This window comes from Gopherus flavomarginatus, chromosome 8 (assembly GCF_025201925.1).
Source record: "Gopherus flavomarginatus isolate rGopFla2 chromosome 8, rGopFla2.mat.asm, whole genome shotgun sequence".
Taxonomy (NCBI): domain Eukaryota; kingdom Metazoa; phylum Chordata; order Testudines; family Testudinidae; genus Gopherus; species Gopherus flavomarginatus.
In genome coordinates this window covers 110,447,052-110,470,691 of record NC_066624.1, presented here as the reverse complement: position 1 = coordinate 110,470,691, position 23,640 = coordinate 110,447,052, and the positions used below count along the sequence as shown (strand labels likewise).

Sequence of the window (23,640 nt, the reverse complement as noted above, 5' to 3'; positions counted from 1 at the left end):
TCCATCTTTCCTTCTCTTGGGTCTTTAGGACAAGCTGCCCACTCAAAGGAAAAACAACACTTTCACTTCTAGCCGAGAATCCCAAAGTCCTTTGCAAACATTTCAGCTTCACGTCCCCTCAAATCCCAGGGCACGAGTAATTTTACACCCACTTATTTGAAGGAGAAACTGAGGGACAGAGAGGGCAAACAATTTGTCCAAGGCCACACAGTAAAAGTAGTCGCAGAACAGAGCACTGAACTTAGAAATTCTGACTCTCTGCTGTTCTAAACACTGGATCCCATCTTCTTAATTATTGATGGTAGAGACTATAATGTGCTAGGTGCTTTTCACACAGGTAAGGCGGAAATGTAATCACCCCTTGGAGCTCACAAGCTAAGCACTAAGGTGTGTGTTTGTTTAAAAGACGCCTGCAGAAATGGTCCTTCAACAAATTGGTAAATTAAGGAATGCTCAGTTACCAGGCCCAGATGCTGCACACCCCAGAGTTCTGAAGGAGCTTAAGAATTAAGTCACTTAGCTGCTAATAAAACATACAATCTTGTATTAAAATCGTAGACCTGGGGCAGGGGAGGGAGGTAAGCAAATACTGCATCTATTTTTAAAAGAAGGTGCTGGCTATGATCCAAGGAATTACAGCTCAGTGATGGGAGCAGGGGTCTAACTAAGCAGAGATGATCCAGAATACTGCCTGGAGACTAACTCATGGTGGGTGGCAGCTCCCTGGAGGTAACACAGTCATTCTGCCTGACCCCAGAGCCTCCTGAACCCGACTGGGATGATGGGACAAGAGCTCACAGAGTGCAAGCCACGCCAGATAAACTAGTTGAAATAGCAACTGAGGTACAATTACAAAACACTGAGGTGACCATGGTAGGAAGGGACTAACGGGCATGGCTTCTGCAAAGGAAAATCATGCCTCACTAATACATTCAGGTTCTTTGAACCTGTCAGGTGTCCACCCATGCTGAGCTGATTGTAGGACCAGGGACTCTGCGCTTATAAATGTTTGGTGGGATGTACAAACACAGGGTGTTGTGTCCACAAACCATGGCATGTTTTCTAGGCCCAAATAAGGAGGCTTCCTGGAAAATGTGGCCCTGAAAAGGTCTAAATGACTGTAAATCTACCAAACGGTAAATACTCAGAAGGTAGGCAAAGGATGTTCAGAAGCGACTATCCCAGAAGTGCCCAGCCTGACACACCTTAAAAAGCCTGATTTTCAGAGGGCAGATGCTTAGTATTTTCTGAACATCAGGCCCTCTTACAAGGTGTCTCCAAGTGGGCATCCTAACACAGAAACACCAAAACTCACTAGTCATTTGCAAGCATGGGCCTTACTCTCCAGTGTTAGGGCTTGGCTACACTTGCACTTTATATCGCAATAAAGCCTCCAAGAGCTCTCTACCTTACTCCCCGTCCACACTGGCAAGGCACGTAGAGCGCTCTGACTCCCTGGCTAGAGCACTCCTGGTACTCCACCTCCATGAGAGGGATAACGGCTGTTGCGTATTGGCTGAGATGCCCCAGGACCAGTGTAAATGGGGAGTTGAGTTACAGCGTTCTGACTGACCTTCGGAAACATCCCATAATCTCCTTAAGTCAAGTGGCCTCTCTTCTCTTTGTTGTGAAATTGGCTGAGGAATACAGAAGTGCTTTTCAGAGCTCTGGGGCAAAGCAAATGTTTACTGAGTGAGTGAGTGAGAGAGAGAGAGAGAGACAGGGAGGCTAGGGGGATCTGAACTTACAAGACAGCGTACTGACACACTCTCAGCACTCCAAAAACCCACTCTCTCTCCCCCCACATACACACAACACACTCCACCCCACTCCCCTCATTTGAAAAGCACGCTGCAGCCACTTGCATGCTGGGATAGCTGCCCATAATGCACCACTCCCAATGCCGCTGTAAGTGCCACAAATGTGGCCATGCCAGTGCGCTTGCAGCTGTCAGTGTGGACAGACTGCAGCGCTTTCCCTGCTGGGCTCTCCAAAGGCTGGTTTAACTCAAAGCGCTCTACAACTGCAAGTGTAGCCATGTTCTGAAATAGTTGCTGTAAGATACCGCACATGCCTTTGGAAAATGCTCATTGGAATTGTAACACGCTCAATATCACAGGCACAATTCGGTGCATTAGGCAGGCCGTGCTAACCCATCGCTTTAAATAGCCTCTCTTTCTGGCCCTTAAAATTACCAAAGTACTGATCCTTTGTGAGTGTGTTCAAGAACATTTGGTATCTATTCTCATATCAAGAAAAAAAGCAATTATATCAATAATGAAAGAAGCGCTCCCTTTTACTTTCTGTGGTTTGCAAAGAGATTCATGTTTCTACGCGATCACGGCTCTTATTTTAGTGATGTGAAAGTGTGTGGTTGCACGATACCCAGTTTCTTCTAATATTTGAGTTTCTGTTGTTATCTACCTACAGTTTACAGTAAAATGTCTGCTTTTCTCACTCTGCCAATCTCAAAATTAGACCAATTTTCATAACAAGATTCTATTACTCTGCACAGACCCTTAATGAACACCGAAGTGCTAGCCACCAACTTGGATCCAGTCCATTGGGTAAATTCACTAATGCAACACACGTTCCCAAAAGATCTGATTCCTGTTAGTGATTCTGCTGGTGTGTCTTTATATACATGTACATAAAAACCAATGGCAGCACACACTTACTGAGACCGTATGCTTTGGGGAACAGAGTTTTTGTTCTGTTTGTACAGGCCCTAGCACGATCCAGGAATCCATGAATCTTGTTCCATGACTGGGGCTCCTAGAGGCTATATAACACAAATACATTTTTTAAACCCTGAGTCAGAGCTGGTGAAGTCAGATAATGAACTGGACGTTCTCAGCATCCTGCCAAACGGGTGGCAGACACATGAGTCTGTCCAGCCTAGGCCCTACCTCCTAATGCCCTCCACACAGGTCACCTTCCTGGCACGACAGTACCGTTTTGTGACTGAGCTCGACCTGAGCCCACCCACAGGCATTGTGGATGACTCAATCAGGGAGATCATTTTTGATGAGGTTTACGCATCACTGTTGATCTACCCAGTGTGACCAGATTAAACGATATTTTAAAAAAAAAACCCACAAATTTTGGAAGAGAGAGAGAGAAATTTTTCTGCTTCAGAGCAAGATTCAACCACTTACTACTGGGAGTTAGGAGGAAACTTTCCCTGGGGCTTGGTTATCCCATCACTGCTACAGCAGGATTTCGAGCTCCGACTTTCAAAGCAGCCAGCCACTGTCAGAGGCAGGATATCTTAGGAAATGAATGGGTGTGGCAATGCCTATGCACCTATTACCAAACCAAATGACTCTACCAATTGTGCTTTGACAGAGGAACTGCCCTCTCCCTGCTGCTTCCATGCAGGATCTAGTATTGGAAATCAGAGATGCTCTTGTGACAGACACTCTTCAGTCACACCATCTACCCCCAAAGTCCTGGGCTGCTGCTCCTTTTCGGCTCGCAGAGAATTGTGTCGCGCTGAATTCATTTGAGGTTTCATAGATTTGTAGATTCCACAGCCAGAAGGGACCACTGTGATCATCCGGTCTGGCCTCCTGCGTAACGCAGGCCACAGAACTTTCCCCACAGAATTTCTAGAGCACAGCTTTCAGAAATCCCCTGGGATGGGAAAACAAGATGCATTCTTCTACCACAGCACCCATTTCATTCCAACAGCGTATCAGAAAAACCAAAACAGGAATATCTGCGTTGGTTATTTTTAAAAAGAAAAAGGTAAGTCATTCAGCCAGGTCCTCCTGACTGAATTCATGGCTTAAGCAGCAAGCTGGATTCAAGTTCCTCCCATATATACTGGGAATATCACATCGATTCTCAGATATCACTTAGGAACAGGAGTCGTTATACCAGCTCAGACCACCGGCCTATCTCAGTGGTGACCAATACGCCTGATGTTTCAGGAAGTGGAAGCATTTAGCCCAATGATTTACACGGAGAGTGAGCACGTGCATGAAATATTCCTTCCCAATGCCTGCATACAATTAGCTTAAACCCTGAAGCAAGTAGTCTCATCACCCTTAAGGCCTGACCCTCAGCAGTGCTGAGAACCAGCAATTCCCAAGTACTTTCATGTTGAGCACATCTCTGAATCAGGCTTTTACTCTGCACACAAATGTTCTTCATGGTCAAAAAATTGCCATGCCCCTTTTGGCATTAATTTAGCGCCGATGGCATTAGGGTGACCAGATGTCCCGATTTTATAGGGACAGTCCCGATTTTGAGGTCTTTTTCTTATATAGGCTCCTATTACTCCCCACCCCCTGTCCCGATTTTTCACATTTGCTGTCTGGTTACCCTAGATGGCATAATGGTGCATTACCTAGTCATCCAGACTGGCTGCAGCTAAATTTATTCAAGCAAGTCAAGTCACATATGTTTAAACTCCTTGATGCCCCTTGCACAAGGAAGACGTGGCTGTTAGCCATCTATACAAGCCATGCGGCAGTTAGCCAGTGTTTGAAAGTCTCCTTAAAGGCTAAGCAAACGGAGTGAGAGCTATGTCCCAAACAGGACTCGGCGGACATATAATCCTTCACAAGGCAGGCCACCCTTCTTCCCCTGTGCGGGAGAAGTTACATAATAGTAGACACCAGAGATGTCTAAGTGAACGCAGGAAAAGCTGGTACGACCACGCTCATGGAAATTAAAAATGGCAGAGGTACAGTTTACCCTGCCCAATGAATGTTAAGTGATCTTACCTGGTTTTGTAACTGTTCACACGCAGAAGAGGACGTGTTTGAAAGCAACAGGTAATGGAAACTAAGAGAAAATTGTTTATTTGATATCAAGAAAATAGATAGGCCCGAATTGGCAAAGTGGTGAATGCCCTCATCTCTCACTTGTATGGACCCTTGTGTAAATATTGCAGCCTGGAAGCAAGCAGGCAAACATCAGGCAACTTCAATGTAGGTTCCATGTCAATTTTGCACCCATCACTTCTGATAAGCTCCCCTCCCCCCCCCAATGCCTATCGGCAACATGCTCTGCTGCAGGAATCCCAGGCTTCTCTTGGGAAGCAGAGCAGTGTGTGCCTCGAAAGCTTGTCTTCCTCACCAACAGAAATTGGGCCAATCAAAGATATTACCCGACCCACCTTGTCTCTCTAATATCCTAGGACCGACATGGCTACAAATACACTGCACAAGTCTCACGCTGTCGTTGTACATGGGGAGCTGTCATCGAACGGGCGTATTACTAGTGGGCTCCCAAAGGGATTGGTTCTTGGCCTTTGCTATTTAACATTTTTATTAATGACCTGGAAGGAAACATAAAATCATCACTGATAAAATGACAGAAAAATGAAGAGCGTGGTAAATAATGATGTGGATAAGTCACTAAAACACAGTGATCTGGATCGCCTAGTAAGCCGGGCGCAAGTCAACAATATGCATTTTAAAATGGCTGAACATTAATGTACACATCTAGGAGCAAAAAATGTAGGCCCTACTTACAGGAGGGGTGACTCTATCCTGGGAAGCAGTGATGCTGAAAAAGATTTGGGGGCTGTGGTGGATAATCAGATGCACGTGAGCTCTCAGTGCAATGCTGTGGCCAGAAAGGCTAATGAGATCCCTGATAAACAAACAGGGGAATCTCAAGTAGGAGTAGAGAGGTTATTTTACCTCTGTATTTGGCCCTGGTGAACCGCTGCTGGAATCCTGTGTCCAGTTCAGATGTCCACAGTTCAAAAAGGATGTTGATAAACTGGAGAGGATTCACAGAAGTGCCACAAGAATGATTAAAGGAACAGAAAACACGTCAGACAGAAAGACTTAAGGAACTCGATCCATTTAGCATAACAAACAGAAGGTTCAGGTGACTTGATTACAATCTCTAAGTAGCCGGGGAGGGAATATTTAATAATGGGCTCTTCACACTAGCAGAGAAAGGTCTAACATGATCCAATGGCTGGACATGTCTAGTTGAAGCTAGTCAAATTCCGACTGGAAATAAAGCGTCCAGTTTTAACACTGAGAGTAATTAACCATTAGAACATGGTGGATTTGCCATCGCTGACAATGTTTAAACCAAGATGGGATGTTCTTCTAACAGCTCTGCCCTAGGAGTTATTTCAAGGAAGTTCTGTGGCCTGAGTTATACAGGAGGACAAACTAGATGATCACAATGGCCCCTTCTGGCCTTTCCATCTATGAATCTATGAAAACACGATATAGGCCTGACAGCAGCTCCAAGTGACCTTGGTGCAAACAACAATTCATGCCTCTTCCAGCAAGAATTTGGAAAATCAACTTTTATTAGACAAGTCTGCCCGGCTGAGATTTGTGATCAGATACAATGCATGGTACAGCATGTGATCAGAGAAATATTACCACCAGATCAAAGCACAATTTCTTTCTTCAGTGTCCTTCATAAGCCTCGGAAGTTGGCCTTGCCAGGAGCAATAATGCAAGTAAGACAACAAAGCACATTAATGACTGGACTCATCATGCACCATATTAATTATCGTATCCCGCAGTAAACTGTAGATTATAAATTGTATTTTGATAATCCCAGCTCCCCTCTCCTGACAAGCCAGCTCCAATGTTTAATGTTGCATTTAATCCCTGGATAATGCCACATCGCTTCTAAGTGTGCCAAGCAACAAATCAAAATGACCTTCAAAGAGTTGATCTCAGGCCCAGTTTATATATTCCCCCACCTGAAGTCAGCCGATTGCATGAGCCTGCTAATGAACGGGTCAGCCTCAGAAGCTGAGCTGGAGCTCTAATGCTCTTCTAGCCCCAGGAGCATGCTGGATTTAGAAGTGACCTCCAACATCGCGCTGCTATTGGGCAGGCAGAGCTGGGGAGGGTGATAACAGCGAGCATGTGCTTCAGTCATTCCTGTACATATTTCTTGTTGCCAGCCTCAGAACGGTACTGTGTTGCTATTGCATAAAACACTGCAGTTAACACAGCTGTATTAAGAGAGTGGGTGAGCTCCCCCCTGTGAGTAAGACTCTGTGCATTACAGAGTGCAGTACTCACAGTTGTCTGAAGGGAAGGAGACATGCCAAGGGGTAAATGGCACTCCAGAATGAAGTGGTGGGTGAAATGGGGCTTGGGGACAGCCTACTGCCCTAACTAGCTCAAGCTGGGTGAAAGTCTTTTCCCCACAGATCCAGCGGATGCCTGTGGGGAAAAGGGGAGCCCACGCCCTGACAAAGGAAATGCAGGCTTCAAATCCCGACCATGCAAATCCACGGTGCTGTCTGAAACGACTATGACTAAATGATTCACTGTACTTAATGGCTCTAATAAGGAAAGCCTTGAGGTTAAATCTTCATTGAATAGATTTACATATATATTATTTACAGGGGAATCTTAACAATACAGCGCACCATTTATAAAGGATAAATCATGTTGTCAGGTGTGGGAAAATGGAAAAGTGGCCTCAGTAGAGAAAACTGGGTCGTAAGCCTCTACATTATGATTTCTACCACTGCCCATCCTGCTGAGCAATACTGTCTCATTGTTCCCCCGTCTGCCTGTATCCTTCTGTTGTCTCTGTTTTTTTACACTAAGAGTGTAAGCTCTTTGGGCAGGCACCATCTCTGCTGTGTGTCTGTACAGCGCCTGGTGCAACAGGGTCCTGGTCCATGACTGGGGCTCAGAGGAACTACCACAAAACATACAAATAATATATTTGCTCTCATAGTGCCTCAAAGCCCCAACCAAGATCAAGGCCCTACTGTGCTCAGTGTTGTATACACATTGTAAGAGAGAGTCCCTGCCCGCAAAGAGCTCACAGTCTAGACATGCAAGACAAAGGGTGGGAGGGGAAACGGAGGCACGGAGTGGGAAAGTGACTGGCCTATAGTCACTCATCAGGTCAGCAGCAGAGTCAAGGATGGAATATCTGCCTCTGGCCTCCCAGGCCAATGCTGCAGCCACTGAACCGGCCATCAATTTGCTCTGTGTGAGAGTGTAATATACATGAAAGGGCTTTTCGGAAACGTCGGGTTGACAACGATAGCTACAGAAAACTCTCAATTAAACAAAACAACCTAAGCTCCTTAGCAAAGCCTCTCACGTCTCTCAGAATTTAGGATATCACGGTTTTTCCCCATCTGGGTTTAAGGATATGTCTACACTGCCTACTAAGCCCTGGTCCCTGGAACCCAGGCTCATGGGCTCAGTGTTTCGAAGCCTCTGTCTGAGCATCCACACTGCATTGTCAACCTAAGTTTACAATGGCTGAATCTGGGTTTCCCAGCTGAGCTAACATGTCCATACTGCACTAAGCAACCCCAGTGACCTTGGGCTGTGACTCACCCCTTAGCAGTCCTAGGAGCCAGATCCCGAGTGCTTGCTGAGCCAAGTCAGACTGACTTGTGTGCAGACACAAGAGGGGCTTGGCTCAAACCAGAGTCAGAGCCTGGGCTTAGCATGCAGTGTAGACATACCTGAAATGGTCAATTAAAATCCTCCCCTAAAATACCATGCTCTTCTCTTGCTGTTCTTTTGTATTTTTTTATTTTAATTCAATGACATTTAGCTAACAGAACTGCTGTTAAAGGTCTTGGAGAGGTGGAATTAAATTTCCTATATGAAGAAAGAATTCTGAAGAAAATATAATCACCAGAATATATATTTTTAAAATACAAAAAAAAAATTTAAAAATAAAGGTTATTTGGTAGCATAAGAAGCTACTGAAGGGGCTCCACACGCTTGGGGATCTGAAATGATTTTCCTGGCCAAATAAGTGCAGAATATGTCAGAGATTAGAGAGAACAAATTCTGGCCCCACTGATGCTTCTGGGTGTTTCGTGGTGGGGAAGCGTGAGTGGGGGTGTGGCAAGAGGTTTATTCCCTGATACAGGGCTCCTCCCGCTGTTGGGGAAGTTGACACAAAGTCTTACCCTTCAAGCTGTGGCTTGGCTTGATCAGACTGTATACGCCAAATAATCATCATCATCATCTGATAGAACAGGAATCTATGGGCAAGGAGGCTACCCCAATAAAAGAGGGAGCACTGGGAGCAATGTTGTCTTCTGTAGCAGTGCACTCGCCCTACACTATTCTCCACTCACAGCACCATGTGGTAATGCTCAAGTTCAAGGCTAATTGGAACAGTTTGGCCTGCAGCACTCAGGGAGTGGCCACAAAAGGAGGTCAGAGCCTGGGGAGATGCAACATCCCAGGCTGGCAGAACACTGGATCTGGAAGTCTTTCCTGCTTCCTCCTTGTGAATGGCCGGCTAGCTGCTACTGACTGGCAGGGAGAAGCATGGAGCTTCCACGGGAACGTAGGATCACAACCGGCTGGCCGGAGTGGCTATGGAAAAAGGCATCTGTCCTCTGTCTGTCACCCATGCAGGAGTTAGCAATCCTCTCTGTGCAGGTGCTGGGGGAAGCTGCCTAGTCCCGCCTGCAGAGACGCTACAAATGGCCATGTTGTCTATGTCTCCAGAGGGTGATGCTTTTCTACTGCTGCCCACAATGCTGATCCTAGCTAGACAGATTCACTGTGCCATGCACGCCCCCGAAGGCCTGGATGGTGCACCTCACCCCACAAGGCACTGTCTCAGAAGGGGCACCATTTTTCCCTAAGTCTCAAACTCCTAACATTTAGGCCGAGTCTCAGGAATGCTGGCCTAGTGTCTGCCCAGGGAACTGCCACAGGAGAGAGCGAAGAACACAATATAGGGAGCATTTCTGCTTAGGGTGACCAGACAGCAAATGTGAAAAATCGGGACAGGAGGCGGGGGGTAATAGGAGCCTAAGTACGAAAAAGATGCAAAAAACGGGACTGTCCCTATAAAATCGGGACATCTGGTCACCCTATTTCTGCTTTGCCTCGGCAGGCACAGAGCTCCCCCCTTAGGGAACATCTACACCACAAGCAGTGCAGCATCCCACAGCAGCTTGGGTCTACCCAGCACAGGACTCGCACTGCCGGGCTAGAAACAGCTGTGTAGATATTAGGGCTTGGGCTCTGAAACTGATGGAGAGCGATGGGCTTCAGAGCCCAAGCTCCAGCCGACATCCCAATGTCTACAGCACTATTTGCAGCACCACACTGCAAGCCTGCGTCTGCAATCCTGAGGGCTGCCATGGGCTGCTACATGCTGTGCAGATGGAACCAGCAAGGCCTGATCCAGTTCTCGGTATCAATCAAATGACTCCCACTGGCTTCAAGCCAGATTCTTTTTATCTGAATCTATAAAGTACCTGATGGAGCCAACAGTGGAGTTTGCATCTGGGACTAAAAGCATGAGCTAAAGCAGTTACCTCTGTCCGGTAACAGTAGTAGGCTTTTAGCCTCTTGCTTGGACCCAGTCGCTATGGTGGGCAGCGAAGACCCACAATGTGCTAGCATGGGTTACAGGGAAGAATCACTGAAACCAATACACGGCATCGATTTGCTCCCAAGCCAGGGGGTCAGATGGTGAGTGCTATTATTAAATAGCCACTTGCAGGTTTTGCAATATTGATTGTATGAAAGCTGCTCCGTTCCAACAAATCACTGCCTTCCTTTTGGGGAGGGGCAAGAGAAACTCTGCGGCCAAGTTAGATAATTAATTTTTCCATTTTGAGATAGAAAATCTAACTTATTTCTGCTTACTGGGAAACAAACAGAAAGTGGTTTAAGGATATAGTTACTGGGCAGTATACATTTCCCTCTCCCTCGAAACTGACAACACTCTCACAAGGACCATAAAACATACCTTTAATTTTAGTTCCCTAGAAAGTAGGTATAAGGAATCCCACTGCCACAACCACAAGTGCCGCAGCCCCAATGCTGCCATTTTATTCAGCTCCCTGCAGAATCTAGGATATTAAAGCTCCAAAAATCTTCTCCTATATGGTACATTTGTGAAGAATAGTCATGTCTGCCAGCCCACAACACACCCGAGGCATCATTAGCACAAGCCTTGCCTGACTTAGATGCAGCCAGCACAGGTCACTGCTGGACGTTAGGGACTATTTGTCTGAGCTGTTATGGCAAATACACTCTTTTGTACCTTTTGCTTGGCTTTGTAATTGCTCCTTCTAGCTGAAAGACACCACAAGACAAGCATCTCCTTTCTTCAGAGGGGCAATTTCCTTTTGTTTGTGCTGCTGTACACTGCCTATTTCATCTGCAGGAATTACCCAGGGCAAAGGCTTGCTCCTTGATCCCACTAAGGAACATTAAATGTCAGGGTACCATGTTATTAAAGGATGTTAGACTCAGTCCTATGCCCTCCCCAGTTATTGCAGTCGGGAGGTCAGGGAGAAAGAGATAGGCCCTGATTTTTAGGGGTCCTAACACATAGGGGTCCAAATTTTCAGAGACAGATTTTGGATGCCCAAGTCAGGCTGGGTTTTCTGCCACCCGTTGACTTCTGCCTCAGCCCTCCTGAAAAGGAGTGTCAAGGCACATCCAAAACCTGGCAGTGCTCAGAATTAGAGAGACTACTCTGAAAAGCTTCTGGCCCTTAGCCTTACTGTCCCATCCTACAAAAGGGAGATCCCACCACTTTTCCTCTGATAAGGGCTAAATGCAAGGAATGAAGCGCTCAGATACAGGGAGGCAGGCCACAGAAACACCATTTTGCTTCCTCGTTCTCATGCATTAGCACAATGCTACAGCATCTGGCTTTTCGCAGCATGCCATTTAGAGCTGAAGAAGTCATTTCTATTTAATTTTCAACTTTTTTTTTTTAAATAAAACTTCAATTTGGGATCTAAAGGCCTTGACAGGGCCCTTTTCACTCTCAGGGGAGGTCTACACTTCAAAGGCTGAGCAGCGCAGCATTTCAGTGAAGCTGCTACTAAACTGATGGGAGAGCTTTTCCTGTCGCTGTAGTTAATCCATCTCTGCTTCTCCCAGCGCTGTGTCCACTGATAACTACATCTGTCGGGGTGGGGATTTTTCACACCCCTGAGCAATGTAGTTATACCGATCTAAGTTTATTGTGTAGACTTGGCCTTAGTTTTTCTCTCTACCTCATCTGCTGTCAGATCAGTCACAGCGAGATCCTTTGGCCAGTCTCATCATTGTTTTGTTTTACCCAGGAATGTGTGACTAATGAATCATACGAGATTGACGTATGTGCAGAGCTAATTATAATTATCTGCTTTTAGCAAATATCAAGCTTACAAACTCTGCACAAATAAAAGCAAAATAAGAAAGCAAGACACTTAAATATATCTTTTCCAAAAGTATCTTTAGCCACGCACAAGTGAGAAAACATTTTCAATGATGCACAAAGGATCAAATTCAAAAATCTTTACCCAGAACTGCTCTCTTTTTCTGAATTGTTGTGCAAAGTGAGAGAGCCTACTTCATTGGCTGCTGCCACAGCCCAGAGGCAGCTGCATTTTGGAAATCCTGCACATTTGTAATATGACGTGCTTTGGGATAAAAGGTACAAAAAGAAATCAAGTATCAGTATTATGCCAATCATGCTACAAACCTCATGTTTTAAATACAAGTGGCAGAATGTGTATGTCTCTCTCTCTCTCTTTAAAATAAGGATACCTTCCCCTGCAATCTGGTGAGACTCTGCTCTAAGTAGATGCTCAGGTACTATGGTGATGTGGATCACAAAGTACTTACACAGGTGGCTGTGGGGGAAGGAGAACATAGAAGAGGAGGAAAATATTGGTCGAATATGAGAGCATATGGATTGTGACAGATGATAATTTCCTGTAATGACTTTGGGGACATTTTACTATATTAAGTGTATGTATCATTGTGGGCCTGGGATTGTATGTAATGCCTGAGGGAAGGAGATCACTGCCCTCCAGAAACTAAGAACAGTGGAAGGTAATTAGGCAAATTCACTTGGGTTGTAACACCTCCACCTGGAGAGGCTCGCATGTGCTGGTTCAAACCAGATTCTCCAGGGACCAACAGACAAAGAAAAGCCTTTTGCATAAATAATCTGAGCTTAAACTATCTCGGGGCCTTCCTTCTGATCCAGCTAACAGACAGGACCTGTCCAAGTGGGGGCCCAATCCTTTGTGGGAAGGGATGGAAAGTCTTGGGCCTTCTGAGGCCGCATAAGAGTGGAGGGTGATCTCTGGGAAGCTTTCAGCACGTGTATAGGGACTTTTGTTGTTTGTGTATGTTTTCTCTGTAACGCTCTCACCTTAAGAATAAATGTGGTTGCTTATAAAGAGCTCTGACTGCTGGCAATCACACTATTCATAGCCTTAGGGGGAAAACGCCAAGTACAGACACTAGCCTGTTTAGGCAGTCTGGCTTGCTGGGGATATCGCAGAGTATGCAGGGAATTCTGCATCCTGGAAAAACCCTAGTCAGAAAGACACAAGGTAGAGGATGCAAGAGGTATCCATCTTTGCAGAGCAAGAGCACATCCCAGGATTTCACTCCCTGTTCATGACTCCTTGGGAGGTGTTCCCACTGCTTTCATGCCAGAGATTGAGTGACAGCCAGGTCAGAGCTGACTGGGATCTCGTCAGACCTCAAGAAGTCAGTAGTGGTTGATATGTGAATGGGAGACCTCCCAGAGAAAGCCCCCAGGCTGCTCCAAGACATGTTGCTGGGGATTAAATCAATGGCGCCCTCCCCCTGAGACAATGTTGACCCAATTCCCAGACTCAGTGCTGTGATACTGTATTCTGGATGAGAAAAGCACAAGTCTTGACTGCATGCGGTTATGAAATATCTCAGTATTTTCTGCAAGTGTAGGGCTGTTTGCCATGGTGTCATGGCCCCATTCCAACCCTGTAATTGCATTCCGCCTACCTAAGCAGTAGTTTCAATTGGATACATTATTATCCTTTACTTCCTGTCCAAAAACATTATTGCATATTGCTGTGTCACACAGCAGCCACGTTCCACCCCGAGGCGGGTGACACAATCCCTAAATATAACTGGGATGAAAGACACGATACAAATGGGAGATATTCTTCTAGTTTGACAGATGGCTATGACGGATCTCCTCATCTCAGCCAGGCGCCTTTTTTTCCAGCCCCAGCCCATCTCCCAAGAGGGTGCGACTGCCTGCAAGACGGAGGCAGTTGCTACACAGAGACCAAACCCTCAACACCATTTACTGGAAGATTATTCTCTTGTCCAAGCAGGATTCTCTTCTTTTCCCTGGGGGGCAGATGTGATCTTTTGGTACTTGCCCATTCAGGTTCACATGACTCCCACATACAAACTAGGAGGAAACCCTTTAAAGAGACTTTGAAATACATTCCTCATGCAATTCCTTCCTCCCGTGGTCAGGCTTCTAGCCACAGACCTCACTCTTTTAGCAGGAGCAGTAATATGTCGTTCTTTTGTGACCTGAATTGGGAGGGTGAAGAGACTTAGATAAGTAGGTACGTCTACATCACAAACACCACCACAACCATTGGGTGCTCTTGTAATTAAGGCCACAGGAATTGGCATAGAAAGTTCTGCCACTTGACGTTCTTCAAACCACTTAGCTTCCCCGTGCCTCAGTTTCCCCAGCTGTAAAAATGAGGGTGATACAACTTCCCCCACGTTGCCAGGTGTTGCAAGGCTCAATTAACAGAGGCTTGGTTAAGTGCTTTCAGATCCTCAAGCAGAAGACTAAAGGACTATTCTTGCCAACCTAAAAAAGAGAGACTAGCATCTGAATGGGCCAGGAGTGATCATTAACCTCTCACTCAGGCTACTGAGAAGGACTATGGCAGATAAAACAGGATTGAGGCAAACTGGCAGGACAGGAGCTGTGGTTTATCTGTTGTAGCTGAAAATAAGAATGGCCATACTGGGTCAGACCAATGATCCATCTAGCTCTGTAGCCTGTCTTCCAAGAGCAGTCAGTGCCAGAGGTTTCAGAGGGAATGAACAGATCAGGGCAATTATCAATTGATTCATCCTGTCAGCCGGATCGAGCTTCTGGCAGTCAGAGGTTTAGGAACAGCCAGAGCATGGAGTTGTGTCCCTGACCATCTTGGGTTAATAGTCACCAATGGACCCATCCTCCATGAATGTATCTAATTCTTTTTCAACCCAGTTATGCTTTTAGCCTTCACAACATCCCCTGGCAATGAGTTCCACAGGATGACTGTGCGTTGTTAAAAACAGAAAAACCAAATTCACCAGGAAGCAGCTGTCTTCCACAACACCACATTCCCTTTAAAAATTACTTTATATATATTCACTCTCCTCTTCCACCTCTCAATAGTAACAACAAGGTCTTGGGTTTGCCAGACCTGTTCACTCTAGGCCAGCTCCACCTCCAGTGTGGCTGGAAGCTTTCTAGTAACATTAACGCTGAGTGTGGAATGAAGTGCTCAGAGAACTCAGTTACTGGAATCCCTTCCTCACCCATTACTCAGATGACATGAAAACACCCTCTTGCTTCATTAAAGTTTCATTGCAGGGCATGTGAGTAGGTTTTACCGGATACTTAATCAAAGAGAAGAAAAGTGTTTGTGCACAAGGAGTTCACATGCAAAGCTAGACAGCAATGGCCCTGTCCAGATTTTTTTTTTAAGGTGTCCATTGTCAATTCCTTTAGATCTGTCAACATTATCAGACTGCAGTAAAGGAGCATGAAAAACAGCCACAAAGTGCCAACAAAGCACCTCAGAGGAAAACTGGCCACAGTTCACTAACCCTGCGCTTCTCCGTATTATCCAGACAAACATTAAATGCAAAATCCCACAGCCACCACATTTGCCAGTTCACTGCTAGCATTGACCTCAATGATGGCTTCATTGCCGCGTTCTCTGCCCCTCTGGGTTTGGCTGGCTGTTTTACTATAAATGTCTCTATGTATAGCAAAACAATAACAATGGAACCAACTAGAAGAACAAACTACTCAGAAACTCTAGTTGGTGCTTCCTCTCCAATCCCCTGTCCAACGTATTCTGTGCTTTCCTTTCGATACACAGATACATTTGAGATTTCGTATAATTTCAATCTATTTGCATTCTTGCTGGCCTGGGACACTAAAATCATCTTTACAGCTCCTCTGCTATTCTAGGGCCAGATCCTCAGCAGGTGTAAATCGACACTGCTCCACTGATTTTAATGAAACTATGCCAGTTTACACCAGCTAAGAATCTGGGCCCAATCTCAACATTTTATGAAATCTTAATATTTTGTCCTTCTTGTACATTTCAGTCTCTGAGAGGGAGGTGGGAATGTGAGTTCAGTACATAATCTGATGAGAAACAATAGGCAGTTATATTGCACAGTACTGCTAGATCTGCTAAGTGAGTCCAAAATTAAATTGCAGCAATTTAAAATCATAACGAAACATGTATGGGACTGTCCCTGTACACTTGTCCAGACAGATCACTCTGGGACAATGATATGTGCTGGTAACCTGGACCTCGAACACACAATATGTGGAAATGCCCTAACAATAAAAAATGTGGATCACATATTAGAAATGTTACAGGAATAACATGGGATCATAAGTTACCAGCTGAGTCAAAACTACCTGTTACATCAAGGGTCGGCAACCTTTGGCACGCGGCTCGCCAGGGTAAGCAGCATGGTGGGCCGGGCAGTTTGTTTACCGGCCACTTTGGCAGATTCAGCTGATCCCAACTCCCACTGGCAGCAGTTCGCTATCCCAGGCCAACGGGGGTGGCAGGAAGCCGTGGCCAGCATATCCCTCGGCCCGTGCCACTTCCTGCCGCCCCCATTGGCCTGGAGCGGCAAACCACAGCCAGTTGGAGCCACGATCAGCCGAACCTGCCAACACAGCAGGTAAACAAACTGCCCTGGCCCACCAGGGTGCTTACCCTGGCGAGCCACGTGCCAGAAGTTGCCGACCCCTGTGTTACATCATTCTTTCTCTCTCTTTCAATACATGGGATGTCACACCACATGTTTTTTAAATGGTTTGCAATTGCCCTTGATTGAGCAGAGAGGGGAAGCTTGGGCTTGCCACTTCTGAAACATGGGTAAATTGACATAGCAGAAATTGATTCAGAAATATTTCTAAATGGGAGGGGTGAGAGGAGATCAACCCTCAAGCAGCATAAACACATGTTTGGCTAGTACTGATAAGTCAGTCACTATACAGAGTTCATACTTAGACTGCGAGCTCTTCTGGCACAGCAGGCTATGGGTTTCAGATGCCTGGAGGTGGAGATTCCCTCAGTCCATCTCAATATTTGAGTGCTTTCCTCTCCCCCCATGTCAGAATGGTTTAGTTGTATCATCAAGCAGTCAAGATAACAGAGCTCATGCGTAGATAAGCATGGAACATTTTACAGCATAAAATTTAGATCTAGCCAAAAGGAGATTCTCATTCAGGAAATAGTCCTGCTAAATACCAGCTCTCGGAGGTGTAAGCGCAGAACATGGCTCTGAGTGTTGCACATCTGTCCATCTGAGCCTACAGATGGACAGATGTGCAACATTTCAGTTGGCCATAAATCCAAAGCGACATGTAGATAGGCATTTAGAGGTTGCCTCATGTGCTGAGAAAAGGAGAAAGTTTGATTCTCCATAGAAAAGCAGGTGACTAAGAAAGTTACTGATCATAGAGAAAAAGGCACCAAGAAAAAGAGCTATTTCAATGTGCAAGAAGCACGTGAATTTTTGTACACGGAGAGACCCAACTCTGCAGTCCCACTGCGAAGAAAAACTAAAAAAAAACCTACTTTCCTGACATCAATATTTCCAAATGTTGGGACTTCATTTTCCTGGAACTTGCTTGGGTTTTGAATTTAGTTCTTCGCAAGACATTCCCAGATTCTAGAAATTTTTCAAGTACAGCTCCCACAATCTAAAAAGTAAGTGGAAATTCTTTGATTCCTCGGGTATGTAACTGGAACGTTTCTAGCACCTTATAAAAGACTGTTTGGTTGATCCTAACCATTCAAATATGTCTTTTAAGTCATGTAATGTACACTGTGAAATTTGCCATCTTGCTACATGAAAAGGGAAATGAAAGGAATCTCACAGACTTCATGAAATGAGTGGGATCCTTAAGTATCATTTTTAAAAGCCCCACAACACGATCAAAGCATTTTAGGGAACAGATGTTTCAAGCTTTACAAATTCCAGAGTAAGAATTTTGAGGGCATTTATCATTGCTAAATTCTTTGAGTCACATTTTTCCTTTAGAGAAGTATGCATGCACTTCCCTCATTAACGTGGATTGGAGGCGCACACAAGTATGTGTTTATTTGACTGCAGAAGTTGACCCTATAGTCCTCGAACACACAACTGTCCATCGCAAGGGGTACTTCCTAGCTTTCACGACAGCTACTCTGATATGAAGCCTCGGGGCCCTACAATATTACCCGTTCTGCAAAATGGACTGCATGTTTCTTTTTTAAAACAAGAGCTCAACATTAGTCAATGGGATTCACCCTGCAGCTCAGAAAACCCCACCTACAGCACCTCAAAGACCTCACACCATTGTGACATGACCTCCCTCTGAGGGTGACTGTCCTCACACCAGTAAGTCACTCTGAAACATTGGTGCCCACCTGGAAACCTCCCGGGTTTTGAATACCCAAAGAGCCAACGCCACAAGAAACACCCTTCTCACCTGAGGACAGGCAAGCAGATTGTGTCCCATCCTTTTGGGGCTGGATTTCAACATGGCAATCCACGGGCCTGGGCCCTCCACACCATATTATTGTACCATTCTGCCCTAGGAATGAAATTGTCGACCTTAACAAAAATAAGCAAGAGCTACCGTGGTTTCATACAGAAGCCCGTCTACTTGGAAACAAAGCCTGTTGAGAGCCCACTGTCCCAGTGCTCCAAACTCCAACATGGCTCCCCACACCAGCAGGTTTCAGTCCTCAGCTTCAAAGCCCTCCCCCGCATGAGACTGGCTCTAGTTCCCTGAGGAATTTCCCTCACCCTGAGTGATCGTGACCTCTGACAGCCACTAGAGACATGGAATGGCCAAGCTCCAGGGTTCGCCTCATGCACAATACAGAGATTTCTCAGTGACCGGTCCATGAATCTGGACTTGCTCTTAGATAAGATCGGGATGAGTATCAACCTCAGCAGGTTCAGAGCAGCAGGAAAAATCCATTTCAAGCAGCTGGCCTGAAATAATCCCACCAGTCAGTAAGCCCAGGCCTGGCTGACTGGAGCGGAAAAAAAGGAGAGAAAAAGTCAGTCTGAGGCACCATGATCCAGCGCACAGTGCACTGGACTGTGAGTCAGGAGACCTGGATTCTATCCCTGGACTCTTGGACAAGTCACATTGATCTCTGTCTCTTCATTTTCCCTCTTACCCCTTAGTCTCTCTTCCCTATTTGGCTGGTAAGCTCTTTGGGGCAGGGACTGGCTCTTACTTTGTGTGTTTAGAGTGCCCAGCAGAATGGATGGGGCCTCCAGGCACTATCATAGTCCAAATAATAATAGTATTGTTATATGCATGCTATGTATTCTGAGAGGTGCTCGGGTAACCAAGGAGATTCACAGATTTCAAGGCTGGAAGGTACCATTGTGATCATTTAAACTGACCTCTTGCATAACGCAGGCCATCGGACTTCCCTGGATTAACTCCTGAGCTAAGTCTGGGCACCATAAAAAAAGAGACATGAGCATCAACAGAACAAGTGGCATTTGAAGGCTCCAGAAATGTTCAATGGAACCTGTTCATAATTATCCCAGCTACAGTGAGAGCCCATTTGCAGTGAAGGCCTAGATTGCCCGGAAATGTGCCAATCCCAATTCTGAACATGGTCAACTCTTCTTTGAGGGCAAAGTTCCCTGAATTGCAGTTGGGTTCCATGTACATCAGCATTTTCCCAGGAACGTTACCAACATCGGTGTCTGAGTTGATATGAAAGTCTAAATATTGTACAGTACCAGTTGGTTTCATAAGAGACAGCCAAAAAGCAGCACAACATTCATATCCATAAAGGGGCTGAAAGACAAAATTCATATCTAAACAATAAGTGTTTTCGCACCCGAAAAGGGGAACCGAAATGATCAGTGCCTTAAAAATTTCACACATTCACAGAAGAGCATGTTTGCAAACAGGGCTTCACAAGCTCATCACTTCTCTAATATGCACCCAGTTAGTTTCACCTGTTTCCATGGGCTCCCCTTCCAATTCCACAACCTGCTTGCACATCCTGTTTCACTATGAACATTAGCTTCTGCCCTGGAGCAAATTTACCTTCACTTCTCCCTCATCAGGATTAGTTTAAACGAGGGATTAGATTGGGGGGGGGGGGGTGAAGTAAGTGGTATTACCCCTTCCACTCAGATCATGAGACAGCACTAACAATACACTGTAGTTTCTTCTTTAAATGCTCTAACATCACAGAAATAGTTCGCAATGAAATGAATGTCCGTCGTCTCCAGAGCTAACATCCGTTGCCATGGTGGGGGAGAGTGATCACTATAGCAGGGTAACACAAGGTTGAGGGTCTGTCAATACAAAGGTAAGCCAACATGTGCTGAGTTTCAAAAGAGGGGGAGTGTCTTCAGGCCGGGGTGAAAGAGTAGTTTCGATGGTGAGAAGGAGCGGAGATGGGGATGTAGGGGCGGGTGGAAGGATCTCTAGAGGTATCTAAGTAAAGGCACTCCAGGGGGACAATCCACAGAGACTGGGTAGAGAGGGAAAGACGGACAACTAACCCCTGGGGGTGAAGGGAATATTCAAAACAATGCACACATCAGTGAAGGAACCTTTAAGAAGGATCCGGATTTTAGGAACAACATCCGTGAGAGAAGATCGGGTGGGGGGCATCTGAAGCAAATATACTAATGTCTTGCATTTCAACATCGCCCCCAAATGATCCACAGCACTTAGAAAAGCATGTTTAAAAAATACATCTCTGATTTCCCCCACCCGCACTTTTCCAGCATTTCTGAAAGGAGCCAACTGACAGCCCTGGAGATGGAAATTTTCTATTCAATATCTTCATAAATGATTTGGATAATGGTATAGAGAGTATGCTTACAAGTCTGCAGACAGTACTGAGCTGGGAGGGGTTGCAAGTGCTTTGGAGGACAGAGTTAGAATTCAAAACAATCTAGACAAACTGGAGAAACGATCTGAAGGAAATAGGATGAAATTCAATAAGAGCAAATGCAAAGTACTCCACTTAGGGAGGAATAATCAATTGCACACATACAAATTGAGAGATGACTGCCTAGGAAGGAGTACAGCAAAACAGATCCAGATGTTGTAGTGGATCCCAAACCGAACATCATTCTGGGATGTATTAGCATGAGTGTTGTAAGCAAGACACAAGAAGTAATTCTTCCGCTCTGCTCAGTACTCAGAAGGACCTAACTGGAGTATTGTGTCCAGTTCCGGGCACCGCACTTCGGAAAAGACGTGGACAAAAAGCAGAAAGTCCAGAGAAGAGCAACAAAACTGATTAAAGTTCTAGAAAACAAGACCTATGAGGAAAGACTAGAAAAAACGGTTTTGTTTACTCTGGAGAAGTGAAGGCAGCAGGACGTGATAACAATCATCACCTACATCAAAGTTTATAAAGAGGAGGGTGATAAATTGTTCTCCTTAACCACCAGGGATAGGACAAGAAGCAATGGGCTTAAATTGCAGCAAGGGTAATTTAGGTTGAGCATTAGAAAAAACGTCCTAACTGTCAGGATAGTTAAGCCCTGGAACAAATTACCTAAGGAGGTTGTGGAAACTCTGTCACTAGAAGTTTTTAAGAGCAGGCCAGAAAAACACCTGTCAGGGATGGTCTAGATAATATTTGGCTCTGCCTCAGTGCAGGGGATTGCACTAGATGACCTACTGAGGCCCTGTCCAGGCCTACATTTCTATGATTCTATGAGCAATATGAGCAGCAGCTGGCTTTCCCCACATAAACTGGGCAAAATTCCTGTTTTCACCTAGTGGGTTTTTTCCATTAGAACAGTTTTATATTGGTGGGGGGAAGTGTAATTTTGCACCCTTCTCCCGTGTGTAATTTTGCACCCTTCTTCCATGCATTTCCATCACTGGTAAATTATGACAAAAATGGCTTCTTCTTTTTTTTAACAATAAAAACACCTGTGGAAAATGTGAGATCTTGTCTCTTTCTCCCACCCCCTACCCTTCTGCCCGTCTGCAGTAAGCCTTTTTTGTGTAGGAACATCTGCATGTGCACACCTCAGTTAAATGTTTCCTGGAAATGGACCATTTCCAATTTCGTCATAGAATGCGAGAAGAAAGCAAGTGGTCAGTAATGTCGCAGTCCACACACTGCCCTCTGCCAGTGCATGTCAGCTCTACTCTGGAAACACCTAGGACCAAGGGGGAAAATCTGCCTGCCTTGCCCATTCAGTCTCTACCCCTTCATTTTCTCAGGCTGTCAGCAAAGACAACAAATTGGTGCAAAAGATAACGGCACTTATATGACATAGACACTGGTCCTCTGGGAACTGAACTGAGAACCCGCTAGCATTGCGTAGCCTCCTTCCCCACAAGCATCACACCCACTTTAAAGAGAGCTGCACAAGTACCCTAATGAGAAATGAATGATTAATCTTTTCAAAGTGTCTCAGGCCCTTTGGAACAGGCTGGCAACTGTCTAGGAGGTGAGTCCACCCCTTCCTGAAGCAACCAACAGGTCTGGTTCTGCCTCCAGCCACAGCACAGAGGCTATTGACACCAGTGCAACTGACCTGTACACCTCAGTGCACAAGGGTTTTTCAGTGGCTCTCATGGTTCTTAATAGCAAGGGAAAGAATTCCGTTGAGGCTGGAGAAGGGGTTGGAACAGCGAAAAAACTGCCAAGAGATTTAATCAAGCCATCCTAGCAGACTTTAAAAGATTTTGCAGTCATTTTGCTCAGAAGAGACACGAAACCCAAGTTAGTTCTATAATCTCTTCTCCACTACACGTGTAAATGGGCTGAGCTTTTACATAACAGAAAAAGAAGCCGTGACCAATTTTCAGACTTTTCAATTTACCTTTTTAAAAAAAAAAAAAACTCTCCTAAAAACATTTTCCCTTTTTGTTTTTCTAAATAAAAATAACTTATAACACTAACTCACTAATAAATATGCGGTGAACCTGTCCTTAAGTAAAAGCTTTTGATAACAAATTGCCTGTGCTAACTGCTATTTTACTGTTGAATTTTTTATTGTTGCTTAAGCAGTGCAATTATGCTAATAAGCCTGAGAGGATGGCACACTAAAGTATTGAATGTGACAGACAGAATACTCAAAAAAATGTGCATCTTACCTGAAAATTGGAATCAAAGTGCTGTACTAGTATTTATGGATATGGCATCTTAAACATGGTTCTGAAGAGGAATTATCTATTCATACAATAGATGGGGGCCTTTTAACGCTGCCATTTTCCCGTGCCTTGCCGGTATTTAATTCAAAGTGACTATCACCCCCTACTGCTAACGTTAATTCTCTCGTTATAAAAAAAGCGAAGCTTGCTGGCCGCCTGGGCCATGTAACATAGCCAGGCACTAGAAGCCTTTCCCTCTACACATCGTAAGAAGAAAGACTGTGCAAGTACAAAGATATCTACCTTTGATAATCACATCACCTGTGAAGGATGCTGTCTGACTAAACTCAGCATTAAGGTCATGTTCTGCAATAAGGCACCTGAATGCTCTGACATCCTACTTTCCTCATACGTCAGTTTCAGGTGGAAGGCAAGTTGGTCTGTCAAAGGGTTATTAAATTACTTGTTACAATGCGTGGAGCCCTGCGCGCACACACACCCCACCCGGGGATCTGGCCCTCAATT

General features: G+C 45.2%; 1 protein-coding gene across 14 annotated transcripts in view; it reads right to left on the bottom strand.

The window, feature by feature from the left end:
• LPP (LIM domain containing preferred translocation partner in lipoma) overlaps positions 1-23,640 on the bottom strand; it is a 443,967-nt gene that overhangs the window by 320,655 nt on the left and 99,672 nt on the right. Inside the window, exon 5 of one of the 14 annotated variants that reach the window (XM_050964803.1) lies at positions 17,594-17,718. The exons of 12 other annotated variants lie outside the window; for them this stretch is intronic. The gene's annotated coding sequence lies outside the window, so the exon portion shown is untranslated. Of the gene's footprint in view, positions 1-2,678; positions 2,701-17,593; positions 17,719-23,640 lie in introns of those variants that run through there. One more of the 14 variants, XM_050964809.1, reaches the window with a different exon arrangement.